We start from the raw sequence: 14226 nt of genomic DNA, 5'->3' as shown, positions 1-14226 counted from the left end.
ATTGTGTCTTTTATTCACTGCATTCTTCAGATTTCTGTGTTTTAAATGATAGATCTTGTTTTAATTTCTCATTTTATAACTTTCCTGATTTTATTGGGTTGTTTGTATTCTCTTGTATCCTGCTGAATTTCTTTAAGATCATTATTTTTAATTTTGTTTCAGGCATTTTATAAACACCCTTTTCTTTGGGGTCTGTTACTAGAGACTCACTGTGTTCCTTTGGCAGTGTTGTGTGTCCTTGCTTTTTCATGTTTCTTGTGACATCTGCACATCTAGTGGAATAGTCACATTTTCCAGTTGTATGCAGTAGCTTTCACAGGGAGAGACTTTTCCTGTAGATGGGTCCTAGAGTGTTGGTTGGGTATGGTACATTGGCTTTGGTTTGGGGTGGATTCAGTACCATGGTCTCTGTGTAGTTTCGGCAGGTGTAATCTTCATCAGCAATGTCTGATTTCCTCAGTGGCCTAGGCTGCAGGAGTTTTTGATGGTGGTATAGTTTTGCTAGGGACAGGCATGTCATGCTAGTTGTCAGGCTGGACACTTGCAGGCTCGGAGGGCTGACAAGCTGTCTTTTGGGCTCCTCAGGGAAGAGAAAGTATGATTTTCCAGCTTTTCTTCTATGTTTATTTAAAACTTTGTTGTCTGGCTCACAGTGTTCTTTATCTAAAGTCTAGCCAGTGGTGGTGGTCATATTGCAATCATTATTACAGCTTCAGACTTTCTAGACCTTTTCCATTTTAGTGACCTTCAGCCTTCATTCGCTTCCATTCATGACCACAGAATAGATGTAGTCATCTCTATTGAAGGCAAACCCATCCCATCTCTTCAGCTTCATCTAGAAATTTGTTTCATCTGTTATACTTTATTGCTTTGGTTTTTAGCCTTCATTCTCTACCAGCTCTTTCACTTAAGCAGAGATATGTTCAAGACTCTCCCATTCTAACAGTTCCCTGCCTTGATCCTACAAGCTTTTCTCTTTAGCTGCTACCTTGCTTTTTATTTTTATTTTTTTCTCACTTGCTCTGATAATCTCCTAGAAAAATTGGCTTACTCTGACCATCTCCATTAGTTCACCTCTTAATTATTCTTCAACCATCTGAGACCTGGCTTTGTTCTTTCTCTACTGAAACTCTTCAGGCAGAGATTAGCAGAAGTCTTCTAATTGCTCAATGAAGTGGAAATTTTCAGTCCTTATTTTCTGTATTTCTCCTTCATTTGACTTTGACTTAACTCTCTTGGTTTTTGTAATACCACCAGCACCTAGTTTATCAGTCTCTCATGGGAACTTCATTCTATCTGCCTGCCAAATGGTGGAGTCCCAAGGAGTGTGGTCTGATCTGCTGTTCCTCATTACATGCTTTCTGGTCAGTATTGCACACTGTGGTTGTCATCTACCATCATCCACCTCCAGGAGTGCCATATATTCAGTAAGTTTACAAGAAAAGCAACTTTCCTTGCTCCGTAGACTAACTCTGATCTTTTGTTCCCTATCATGGTTATGGAACTCACTAATTATTCAGCATCAGCTATCAGAATGTTTAACTTTGCTATTTAGGTTTGTGTAAGTTATGGGACAATAACTAGGATAACTAGAATTAGCTTGTAGCTTATGTGGGTTAGATCATACAATTGCATATGTAAGTAGTGAATATTTTGGTTTAATAAGTGAAGGAGTATTTAGGAAGTTATCTGGAATGTTATCTAAGTCAGGATTCTGAAGGTAACTCCAGCCTCACTGTCCCTTACTCACTATTTCTAAACACCCACCAATCCTGCCTACTTTATTTACTTGGTATTTCTCCAATCTGCCATCCTTCTCTGTCCGACCAATCACTGCCCTAGCTCAGGCCTTTAAAATCTCTCACTTGACCTACTCCTTCACCTCCTTTGAACCTGTGCACAAATGTTAGCTTCTTAGTAAGGCTTTCTCTGGTCACCTGTATAAAATTCCCATCTGCTACATACATCCTGGTTCCCTATATTGCCTCATATTCCTCAGTGGCATTTATCTCCTTGTATACTATATAATTTCTGATGTCTGTCCTTTCTATTACCACCCCACTTCAAGATGACAAGGATTTGTCTGTTATATTAGTGACTGTCCTAATAGGAAAAAAAATGGCACATTTATATTAGAGTAACTTGAGAAGAATTTTTAAAAGTCAGTATTTATAAAGCTGTAGATATAGAGATAGTGAAGTACTGTTGGGACTAGTAATAATTGGGCAGCTGATACCATTTTTAAGCCCAAAAGGGCATAGTGAAAGAGCAGGTGCCTGAACCTGGATTCAGAGAGACTATGTAGAGGAGGCCACTAGGCAGGAGCTGTGGCCTTTGCCTCAGCTTGGCTGATTACCTCACTAATCCGCACTAATCCTAAATTACCCAAGTTCCTTCTTTTCTGGCCCATTTCACAGTCCAAAGCCAACTTTAAGCCAGAGGGCAAGGGGAGCACTTGATGCAGTCCATGCAGTATGGCCTCCCAGTGAACAGGGCAGGTGGAGGATAGAAACTAATTCTAGATGGAGGAGAGGGAAGATATTCAGAATATCTTTTTCCTTTACTGTCAGCACCTTGAAGAGTGCCTGGCATATAGATAATATTTATTGAATGAATGAATTTGTTACTGGTTTACTGGCCTCATGAACTTTAGTTTTGCCTATTCTATTATAACTTGGTGACTACATTCCTATATACTTGATACCAACTCCTCATTAACTACAAAGGCAGTATTCCCCTCTCCCTCTTTTTAAACATCAAAACTTTTTTTAAAAAAAAATTCTTAAATGAATCGCCAGTACATAACAGATAAAAGTATGGGTGCCTTGATTGGAGTGGTGGGTAAATGATCCTGAGTCTGTCTGTTTGGGTTCCCTCTTTGCCTAGCAGGAATGTAACTGTCTTGTTTGAAGCCCACTGAAGTAGAAAACGGGATGAGAGACACACTCTTCAACATGGCATAAGATTTCCATGCTTGGCTCCTGCCTATCTCTGCATCCTCATTTCTCAGTAGTTTCCTCATATTTTACCATCCTGTAATTGAAAGAATTACAAAACTAGTTCTCTACACAAGCTTTCTTGCTGTTCCAGCTGCTGGAAATTAGCTTCCTTTGTGCTTTTTTAAATTTGAATGATTACATGTTTACATTCATTAAAATTAATGAAGATTCATTACAGTTGTTTTCTCTTTAGGCATAATTGGATCTCCTATACTGAGACATTGAATGCAACTTTGATTGTTTTTTTCCCCATTATATGTTAAGCTCCTTGAGGTTCTTTTCAACTTTGCGTTATTCCAGGATTTCTATTGTAAGAGTTAAGGTTCATCCACTTCTCTGATGTAAGGTGCATGGCAGGAAGATTCCATGTTGCTCAGCTGCAGAGTAGAAAATACTGAGCAGGGCTTAAATGGATTAGGATGCTGCCATTATAATATAAACTGTGTTTACGAAAGAGCATCATCAATTCAGAAAATATCTTTTTCATTGACTACAGTGGTGCCTGATGATCTTTCTATTACAATCTTAAATTATGGTCATTTTAATTATAGAATCATACATGGGTTTATTTATGTTAAAATAAGATAATTATCAAGCTAGCTGTGACCTATGAGAAAAATCCTGAAGAAATGATGAAGGGATCAGGTGACTGTTTTTGAAGTCAAGTGTGAAAGGTCAGACCACTCTGGGTCACAGGACCCTGCCAAGGCAGAGCAGGTCAAGTGCTGTGCCCAGTGGGGCCAACCCCCAGTATGGTGCCAGGGACTGGGTGTGAGAAGTCAAAAATTAAGAATACACCTCAGAAAGGGGACATGGACAGATGCCACAGACTTATTTGCATATTTCATGATTTAGCCCTTAGCTTGTGCTGATATTGGATCAGATATTTTCAGAGTTCAGTATTTTCAAAAGCATCACTGATCACCTGTTGGCATTGTTTTACATCTCAACCAAGGACAAACTTTTGGGACATCTGTTTAACAAGGGGTAAGCTTTTATTTGAAATGTTCAATTAAAGCAGAAGAATCAGGCATTTTTTTGTGCCTCCCCAAAGAAAGATTTGTTTACTGTCCTGTGTGAATAAATATAATGTCATTATTTCCCATAAAGGAAAAGCTGATGGGGAGAGTAAGTAATGGGTAAGATTAGGCAATGTTAAGCTCATATATTAGTATGTTTAAGAGTGATCAATTTAGGGATCTCTGTGACAGAGATGCCAAATGCTCACAGTGCTATCTCATGTTGGAAACATGTGTCTCCTCCACTTTTCCTCGGTCCTCTGAAATGATGGCCCTTTAGGGATTGACAGATACTGTACAGATTTCTGTGCTGATATGTGATTTGTCTAAAACAAAAGTTTCACAAAACAATTCTTACCATTGCCGTTTAAGAGTCACTCTGATATGCTCTGTTTCCATTGTAAACAAATGCTCATTATGATTTGTGAAATTAACTTCACAATTTCCTAATGGATAACACCTTGAAGTATGAAAAGCACTACGGGATCTTTTATAGCTTCCCTCCTCCAGCTCTCTATAATCTGCTCCCATCTGTGGTGTAGGAAAGATTTCAGCAGTGGCCACTGAAGGCCCTAAGATCTTGTCTCAACAGATAGCAAGGTGCGTAAGAGACTTTAGACAGGTTGTTTAACATGTCTGAGTTACGGTTTATTCACTGGCAAAATGAAGGGCTTATATTATATTGTCTCTGAGTATTATCAGTTCTGACCACCTATGAACTTTCATTTTAAAGAAAATACCTATTTCTATGGGCTTTAGGCATTAGGGAATTTTGTCAAATTAAATAAATCTCAGTAAGGTTTGATGGTCAATGGGGCCCACCGTCTGGTGTGTGTGGAGGGGTGTTGTATTTTACATCAGGAACTTCACAGCCCTCATGAATTTCTAATTAGAGGAACCACCTGGGAAATATAAGTCAAAGCCCTTTGCTCCCCTTACTCAGCTTTAGGGCACAGTGACTAGAGGTGGGCAATCGCTTTGGTGTAGGTATTGTCTTGGAAAGGAAGAAAGCATTTTCTGGAGGAAAAGAATTGGTTGAGGCTAGCTTTAAGCAGCTATTTCATGATGGACAAAAGGACTAGCTCATCCATTCTTCATTCATTTCTCTGTATCCTCTATCAAATTTCTGAGTAAAGATTTTATACTATGCTTGATTAGCATTCAAATATTATGTTTCAAAGATTTTTTAAAACTAAAACTAGGCCTTTGAATCATAATTATGGCTTATAACTCTATTTTTCATACACTTACTATCTCAAATTACCAATTTCATGTTATGTTTTTTCAAAAGAGTATTCCTGCCACAACTCAGAGCTCAGCTGAATTAGAGCAGTGACTAGAAAGTCTGAGAAGGCTGAGCTTCAAAATAAGGTCTGGAAAGTGTTTCTTATTGTTACAAGAGAGTCAAAATGATTTTCTTGAGCTTTAAGTTTATGTAAGTATTTACTTGACACTTAGCAGTTTAAAAGATAATGTGCAAAAATGTGAAAATGAGAAAAAACAATTTCAAAACAAGAGCTGGTGATTATGTGAGACTTAGCAGAGCAAAGTATATTCTAAGTATTAATCTGTCTAAGCTGTTTGGGAACAGATGTACGTGAAATGGATACCGGGTGTTCTGTTGTGTACACCCCAAGTGAGACATCTGTTGGTAGACTGTGTGGTCAGAAATAATGGAAGCAGGGGTTAAACCCCAATATGACCTATTACTCATGTGAATTATTGAAGGACTAATTACTCAGTAAAACATGATGCTTTGATTCATCAGTCTACACGTTAAGAAAAAAGCCTCTTTAGAAAAAAATTTAGTTCTGTTCCTAAGCTGTCAAATTTGAGGAAATTTTTAAGATGTATGCAAAGACTCAAATTTCCATAGAACTTGCAAATACTATCTGCTTATAAAGTTTTAAAATGTTTTGACAGGTCTACTAATTTATCATAAAAATAGCCTCAAAAGTTTTAGCTTTTTGTTAGGGTAGGTTGGGTCTCACAGAAAACAAATGTAGAGTGAATTTTCTAAAGCAGGGCTGTCCAGTTAGACTTCCTGAAATGATGGGAGTGTACTATATCTGAAGTGTTCAATACAGTTACCACCAGCTACATGTGGCTATTGAACAGAAACATGGCTAGTGTGACTGAGAAACTGAATTTTTAATTATATTTAATTTTTATTAATTTGAATTCAATAACTGCATGTGGCAAGTGGCAACTGCATTGTACAACACAGCTCTGACACATGGAGAGTTGAAAATGTTTGTTTACTTTCTTCCCAAGCTTTCATTTTAGTCTTTGTTTCTACATAGAAAGGAAGATATAGCTTTTGAAAAATGAACCTGAATGTAGAACTCATATGGTTATGCAATTTGAGCTGCCTATTTAAAGATAAAGCAACTGAGTTTAGAGATTTCAAAGTGGCAGAGTCCTTTAACATATTTCGTGGGCTGGCCATGGTACCTCATACCTGTAATCCTAGTACTTTGGGAGGCTGAGATGGGAGGATTGCTTGAGCCCAGGAGTTTGAGACCAGCCTGGGCAACATAGCAAGACCCCATCTCAGGGAAAAAAAATATGTATATATATATGCATACACATACATACATATATACACACATATATATTAACATATTTTGTGTGTACAAAAAATATTTTTATTATGTGTAGATTAGTTGGTTACTAGTAAAGTTGAAGTCTTGTCTATAGAAATCATTGTATTTTTCATGGTCATTGTGATACATTGTTTGAACTGAAATTTGGCAAATTCAATCTGTTTCTTACTACAAGAATAGTACATAGATTTGAAATTGTAACTCTCTTAGCCTGTGTACTCTGACCCTGTGAACTTCTGGAGACTAATATTATTCCTAAATATGCTATGTCCACATGGCACCATCTGAAGGCAAACACTTTTTTAAACTGATCTACTTTTGTGGACCCTTCCTCTCTCTCTTTCCTGCACCCCGGATGGGGCCCTCTGGGGCTGGAACTGGCACAGAACTATTCCCCTAGGAGTGGGTTCATTGAAGCCAAGGGACATGCAAATTGAGAATCAGATAGACTGGACCAAGGTCATTAAACCAGAGAGGGCAATCCAGATGGGGTTGTCCAAAGTAGGAAGTTCTGAAGTGAATTGCAGAAATCCAAACATGGCAAAGCTAAAGGAATAGAGAACCAGGGCAATGGATATAGAAAACAGAGCAATTGGTTATGCAGGAAGATGCTATTGCCTAGACTGGATGTTTTTGTACCCTCTGTAATTTGAGAAAATGGACCATCCTTGTTGAAATGGTCAGGGATGTAGTAGATATAATTCATTGCAGTTGTGTAATCTCAGCACTAGAATACTGATCATAACCATATCACTTGTTATCCCACCTAGCCTGCCACTTGATTGGGTTATTAGATTACATTTCAGACATCGACAAGTCTACAAGCATCATTAAAATCCTAAACTCAGACTTCTGACCGTATTCCTACCCAAGTTTTAGAAGCGCTATGCCAATGATGGGGGTAGTATATGCTGAGCAAGTGAGTTTTGATTGTGTGTGTCTGCATGTGTATGTGGGTGTGGTGAGCAACGGGAAGGAACTCTCAGCCATGGCTCTAAACGCTCTTGTGTTGGCCAAAATGGGTATAAGCTAGGAGGAGAAACACAAAGGAGTGAGAGGCATGAAGTTGAATGACATTAAACCATTTGCCAACTTTTGGCATGCAAACCAGAATATGAGGAACCTTAGTGTAATGGGTGACTGAATTCAGAGGTAGACAGGCAATCAGGAAGGTATAGGCGCCAAAAATATTTACCATTGGTGAGCATTTTTGTTTTTGTCATTGGCATGGTGTTATGAACTTATATTAAGTTAAGGGTAAGTCTAAAATAATGTACCAGCTGGCATCAGGGAATTCCCGTGTACATTCCTAGATTTTCATTAGAAACAGTGTTCTGGAAACTACCACTGCTGCTACACAGCAGTGCCCAGTGCTTGACTGAAAATAGTGAACACTTACATTTGTTTACTCTGCCAGGTTCTGTGCTAAGTATCTTATCTTGTTTAACCTTAGCAAAGAAACTATGTAGTCTAGATAGGATTTTTATCCCTAGGGGGCCAGATGTGTTAAATAACTTGCCCAAGGTCATACCAGTAATTTCAGTTGCTGGGGTTCAAAGCTAGGCAGTCTGACTCCAGAGCCTGCACTGTCCCCATTTGGTTATGTTGCTTCCCCAGTTAAGCAAGCAAGAGTCTATCTGACATCCGAGTTGGTGGTAGTAAAGTATCATGGTCCGAACCAAAATAATAAAAACCTTTGAAACAACATTATCTGACTTCTTTCAGGCTTTTAAGACAATTCCATCATCAACAGCTTATTCCATTTCTCTGGCCACTTCCAGTTTCCAAACAAATGAAGAAAATGGGAGTGATAAATTGGAGTTTTTAACAAGTTTTTTTAAATCTATTTTTTTTATGGAAACCACCAAACATACCCAAATGTAGGAATAATTATGTAATAAGTCTTCATGTTCAACCCTAAGAGGGGTGAGGCTCTATGTGACCCATTACTGAGTTTAAACAGTTTTCAATTTATGGCCAGTCTTATTTCATCTACACTCTACCCACATCCCTTCTTCCCCTGGAATGACTGAAGTAATTCCTAGGCATCATATAATTTCATCTGTGAGCATCTCAGCATGTATCTCTAGGAGACAAAGATTTTCTAAAAAATCATATTACTACTCTTCAAATTTAAAATAATATTTATAGTTTTACCTATCCAGTTAGTGTCCAGATTTTCCTGATATTTTCTCTATTTTTTAAATATGTTAACCTTGAAATGAGGTCCATATTATAGTTGATGGCTATGCCTTTTAAATTTTCTCATCCACAGATTCTTCTTCCTTTTTTTTCCTTTCAATTTATGTTTTGAACAAACTAGTTTGGCCTATAGTTTCTCATGGGCAAGAATAACCTTCAGACTGGGATGGTCATCACTCTGATACCCGTAAAGGGGATGAGGCAGGCTGGGGAAGGGAGAGCCTCAGACCATGATCAGATGTCACAAGGTCTTTGCTTACCTAGGGTGAGGACTTGGGAAAAAGATTGCCCATTAGGAGTCCTGCCTTGGGCAAAAGTGGCCAAACTTCAGCTGTGCTGTCACAGGCTGTGGGCTGCCTTGGAAATGTAGGACCTCAACTCCTCTGAAGTTGAGGTGGAGCTTGAGGGTACCAATCCCTGGTGGCCATCATAATAACTACACTCATTGGGATGGCATGGCAAGTTCGTCCTCAAAGGTGGATCCTAGCATCCACCATGACCAATGAGGTTTTTTTATTGTTATGATCACTATAAACTCAAGGATTTAAACCTGTTAAATGTTTTTCAATTCACAGCAATGATTATTTTTACTGATCTTCAAATTGTCACATTTTGGATTTTTAGACCAATGGGAGCCCCTTCATCTTGACTTCGGAGTTCTTTTGACATTCACTCAGCTGTCTGATAGCTTCCCTGCTTTATGGAATGGCAAGATATTCCAGGTTCATCTTGAACATTTCATGCTTGAGATACGGAATCAAGCTCATCATCAGAGGGTCCTGGTTCCTTTTACTGGATAGTGGTATTAGAGACCACAATTTGAGAACTAAGCAACATCATTGCTAAAACTTCCCCTATGTGTACCTTGTTACTTAGGTTTTTCAAAGAACAGAGCTAGAAAATATGTTGGGTTTTTTTGTTTTGTTTTTAAAGAAAAAATGTATCATAGAATTATGCTGATACTTCCAATTCAAGTGCAGGCCTAAGCTTTTCACATTGTCTCTTTTCTCCTACCCTTAAAGTCCTGATTCCTAACTATAACAACATCATTACTCATTTGCTTTATCCTGAATTATATAGACACAATAGAGTAACAACACCAATGCTGCCAATCAAAAGTATAATTACTGAAACCCACTTAAGATAGTCCTGCAATTTTTTTTTTTGTCCATAGAGTGTACACTACTAGGGAGGTGTAGTCAAATTACTGTGTTTTAAAGACACTTGGAATAATTCATATCTGTGAAGTTATACCCCCAACTTATTTGTTTTTTGTATTATTGTTTCATTTTGCTTTTGATGTTTAGGCATTTCTTTTTTAAAAATCAATTTTATAATTACGTGAAATACTTATATGGTTCCAAAATCAAATCTACTAAACAAACTATATTCTAGGAAGTATAGCTTTTATGTTTCCCTTCTATGCTTTTCCTTCCTTCCTGTAGGTAGGAAAGCTTATTTGTTCCTCAAAGCTCTGGGTTGTTCTTTTATTTTATATAAATAAACATGTGCATATATTCTTTTCATTACCCCCACAGTACCCACCGTCTTAAACACATGTACTATATATGTGTTTTTCTACCTTGATTTCTTTCTTACTTAGCAATATGCCCAGAAGTTCACTCTGTAGCGCTTTACATCGGCATCAAAATCCATTATGTACTATCGTTTATTGACCTCTCTGTTGGAGAAATTCGGATTGTTTCTAGTCATTTTTGTTATCGCAAATAGTGGTTTAATAAAAAACTTTACTTTCTGTATTTTGTTTTTCAATGTGCTTTTAGGATAGATGCCTAGAAGTGAGATCGTTGAGTCAAAGAATAAATGTGTTAATAATTTTGCTCAATATTACCAAATTCTTTCAAAAGGGTTGTGCAATTTTGCTTTTTAAAATCATTATTGTATAAGGGCATGCATTTCCTGAAAATTTCTTCAGAAGAGTTTATTTGCCAAACTTTAAAAAAAAACCTGATACATAATAAATGATATCTCAGCATAGTTTAAATTTGCAGTTTTCTTGTTAAATCATTCATGTTTTTACTCCAGTCCTCCTAACATTTAGGGAGCACCAATTATGGGGTCTCTAGAAGGTTCCAGGATTCTGTAATCAATTTGTCATGATTTCTGTCTTAAGATATTCACAATCTTCAGGAAGATATATTGACAAAAGAATAACTACATGATCTATTTTGTGTGCAACTTAGTACTTACAGAGCATTATAAATGCACATGGAAAAATAGGTAAAGGAGAAAATCATTCTCTGTTGGGCGGGCTGAGGGGGAAGTCAGGAAAAGCTACAGAGAGGTTCGAGGGTAAACTTTAATGTGGGCCTTGAAGTATGATTTGGAGTTAGCAAGACAGACAAAGGAGCAAGGAAACCATTCTAGAAAAAGAAAATTTTGAAAAATCTCAAGAAAAGGATGCTTTGGCCTATTTGGAAAATAACATTGTCTTGTTTATGGGGGAGATGACAGTGCTTTGTTTTTAGTCAGTAGTTTATACAGGACTTTGAATAGCATGCAAGGAAGTTGGCGTCTCAACCTGAAAATTGAGGAAGGTGTGACAAAGGCTGAGCATTAGGTGAGATCAAGTATTTCTGGGTTTTTTTTGGTAAATTAGGTAGCAGGATAGATTATAAATGGGCTCCACACTGAGGAGCCCAGTGTGATGGCTGATCGAGCAGATCAGGAGGCAGTGGCTGCAAAGCTGGGAGAATGGCGAGGTAAGCCTGGATGCAAGGGATGCTGTCAAAGACAAAATTTGGAGGATGTGAGGCTTAAAAGGGAAATAAATAATAGTGATGCTGAGATTTCTAGCTTGGGCAGTGGGATAGATAGTAGACGCTGCGCAAATTCGTTTTTAAATCAGCAGAATGAGAAGCATCTTATTTGAAATATATTCTACCAAATCTTAACATCGAATGTGCTAGTGACTAGCAAAATGTGTAAACAGAAGGGAAGTAGCTTGAAAAGTGCACAAACTGGAGAAATTGCTCCTGAAGGACTGTAAGTTGAAACCTTTTAAGCCTAAGATCTGTGTTTCCTATGAGCCCTAGGCTCTTTCCTTGTGTATCCTGTTTCTTAATAGAGTAGAGGCTACTTAAAAATAATCATAGTTTAAAGCGCTCTATTTTCAGAAAAAAATATTCATTAGATGTTAGTAAATAATGTAATCTTCATACATTCATAATATTTCTGCATTATTGGAGTGTAAAAAGTCAGTGAAATAGTCATTTGTAAAGATGTCAATTTTTATCTGTGGAAAATAGCTGTTCATACCATTTTAAGCTTAAAAGTTCTTCATTTACTACTTAAAATATCCATGTTGATATTATTTTGTCTAATACAAGTAATTAATATTTACCCCAAATTAAGCTTTTAAGTTTACTAAATGTTACAAACATAATTCAAAGCACTGTTTAGTGTCCATCTGTGCAGGAAAAATAAGATCAATACAGTTGAGCAGCTGTTAGCATGTATTGGTTTCCTTATATTTTAAGTATGTTTTCATGTTTTGAAGGTGTAAAGGGATGACAGTATGTTTTGTTGTGGTTTTCATCATACAGATAAAAACTTATTACAGTTGAAATCTTGGTGAACATAATACATTTTAAAATTTCCATTCCTCACCCATTTATCTAGATATTTAGACACAGTAAAATAAATAACATGGATACATTTTTGTCATGTGATTTATGTTTTTTAAAAAGTAGAAATAAATTTCTCTAAAAGTTATTTTTATTTTTTAAATTTAGCATTTTTCATATTTGAGGAAAAAACAATATGTCTTGGTACCCTAGCTTCTGAACTAAAAACACACCTGTCATTTTACAGGTTATTTTAATGTTTTTCATTGGGATCAAACCTACTCTGGAAATATCTCATGGGTGAGCTTTATTTTTATGAAATGTTCTTGGCACTTGAAGACCTTTGTAGGTACATGCCAGACTCATCTTGCATCCAGTTCTTCTGCATGGAAAATACGTGCATTGAAATTCTAAGTGCCTTTTCAAATTTGACCTTCTTAGAGAATAATATGAGTCCCAACAATTAGGAAAACTATGGAATGCCTTTTGGCCTTTACTTTTCAAAGATTTTCAGTCAGTAATATTTAATTAGCATTCATTGTGTACATTGTACATTTTTGTGTGATATGGCTAGTTCCAAAGGAATATTCTAGAAGATCTCAGCCTTCTGCTATTGAAGGCGATAATACACTACTAAGTTATGTGTTGCTTTACATTAAAATAATGTTGCACCAGTTTCTTATTGCTTAACTAGTGGGTATAGGACATCAGGTTGAAATAATTGATTTTGAAGTGAAGAGTTCTTGTTTATATCTTAAACTAACCAAGTATGTTCATTAACTTTGAGAATAACAATGATCTTTTTCATTATTCTTGAGTAGACTGGATAAATCAGAAAACCCATGTTAGAGGTCCCTGTAAAAACTTCAGTCTTATTTGGTAGGTCCCTTTATAAGAGTTTCAATAAAATCAGGTAAATTTAAACTCTGAAAATTCTACATACTGTCTATCATGTTCAATTTACTGTTAACCAGTACTATGCACTGGAAAAAATTTTTTTCACCTTAATGAGACCACTGGTCATTACTGCTGCTACTGATGCTCTTTTGTCTGCACATACTGTTGCAACATAATGTGTTGTGCATTTGATACGGATATTATCATATTGCCATAAGGAGCTGCTATTATTTTAGACACCAACTGATTCCATGATAGTGTCAGATTTCTTTAACATATGCTTATGTTTTTGTACAAATGACCCCAAGAAACATCTGCTAGTTTTGTGGTGGTATCTACTGTTTCTTTTTTAGAATTTGACCTGTCAGTCACTTTTTAATGTGAATCTACAATATTTGAGTTGTATTCCTTTCTCGTTTTTATGCTATTGATATTAACAAAATTGAGTCAGTTTTATGGCATAATTCAGAGAGAAACTGAAGCTGTCTATGGATGTTATTTTAAAAATACCTTTTTCATGATTGTGCCTTTAAATTTTTGTCATTGATTGACACTTTAAAATTGAAAAGTGCCCTTTTAATGGATCCTTTAGGTTCCAAAATCTTAAGTTGAAAATTTCTGTCTATTGGTCCTGAAAGTACTCTCTGAATTTGATAAGTATGTAGTAGTTGTGGTGTATCCTTGGTCAGTTTATATCCTGTGCTAATTGCTAATCTTACTTAGTTTCTTTGATGAGTGTGTGAAGACAGGCAAAGAAAAAGGAAGTGGAATTTCTACAAAACTGAAATCTTTACTTTATGGAGACTAGAGAAATTTCTAAGTAAAAGAAGGCACTCATTCTATTGTAGTTAGGATCCCTTCTTTTACTTGCTTTTCATGATCTTGACTGAGAAGCAACAATCGAGATTTCCATTGC

General features: G+C 36.6%; 1 protein-coding gene across 4 annotated transcripts in view; it reads left to right on the top strand.

Annotated features, from left to right (window-relative positions):
- CERKL (ceramide kinase like) overlaps window positions 1–14226 on the top strand; it is a 119308-nt gene that overhangs the window by 9132 nt on the left and 95950 nt on the right. The gene's annotated exons all lie outside the window — the stretch shown is intronic.

Source organism: Pan troglodytes, chromosome 13 (assembly GCF_028858775.2).
Source record: "Pan troglodytes isolate AG18354 chromosome 13, NHGRI_mPanTro3-v2.0_pri, whole genome shotgun sequence".
NCBI classification, from domain to species: domain Eukaryota; kingdom Metazoa; phylum Chordata; class Mammalia; order Primates; family Hominidae; genus Pan; species Pan troglodytes.
This window is presented reverse-complemented; position numbering and strand designations above follow the sequence as displayed.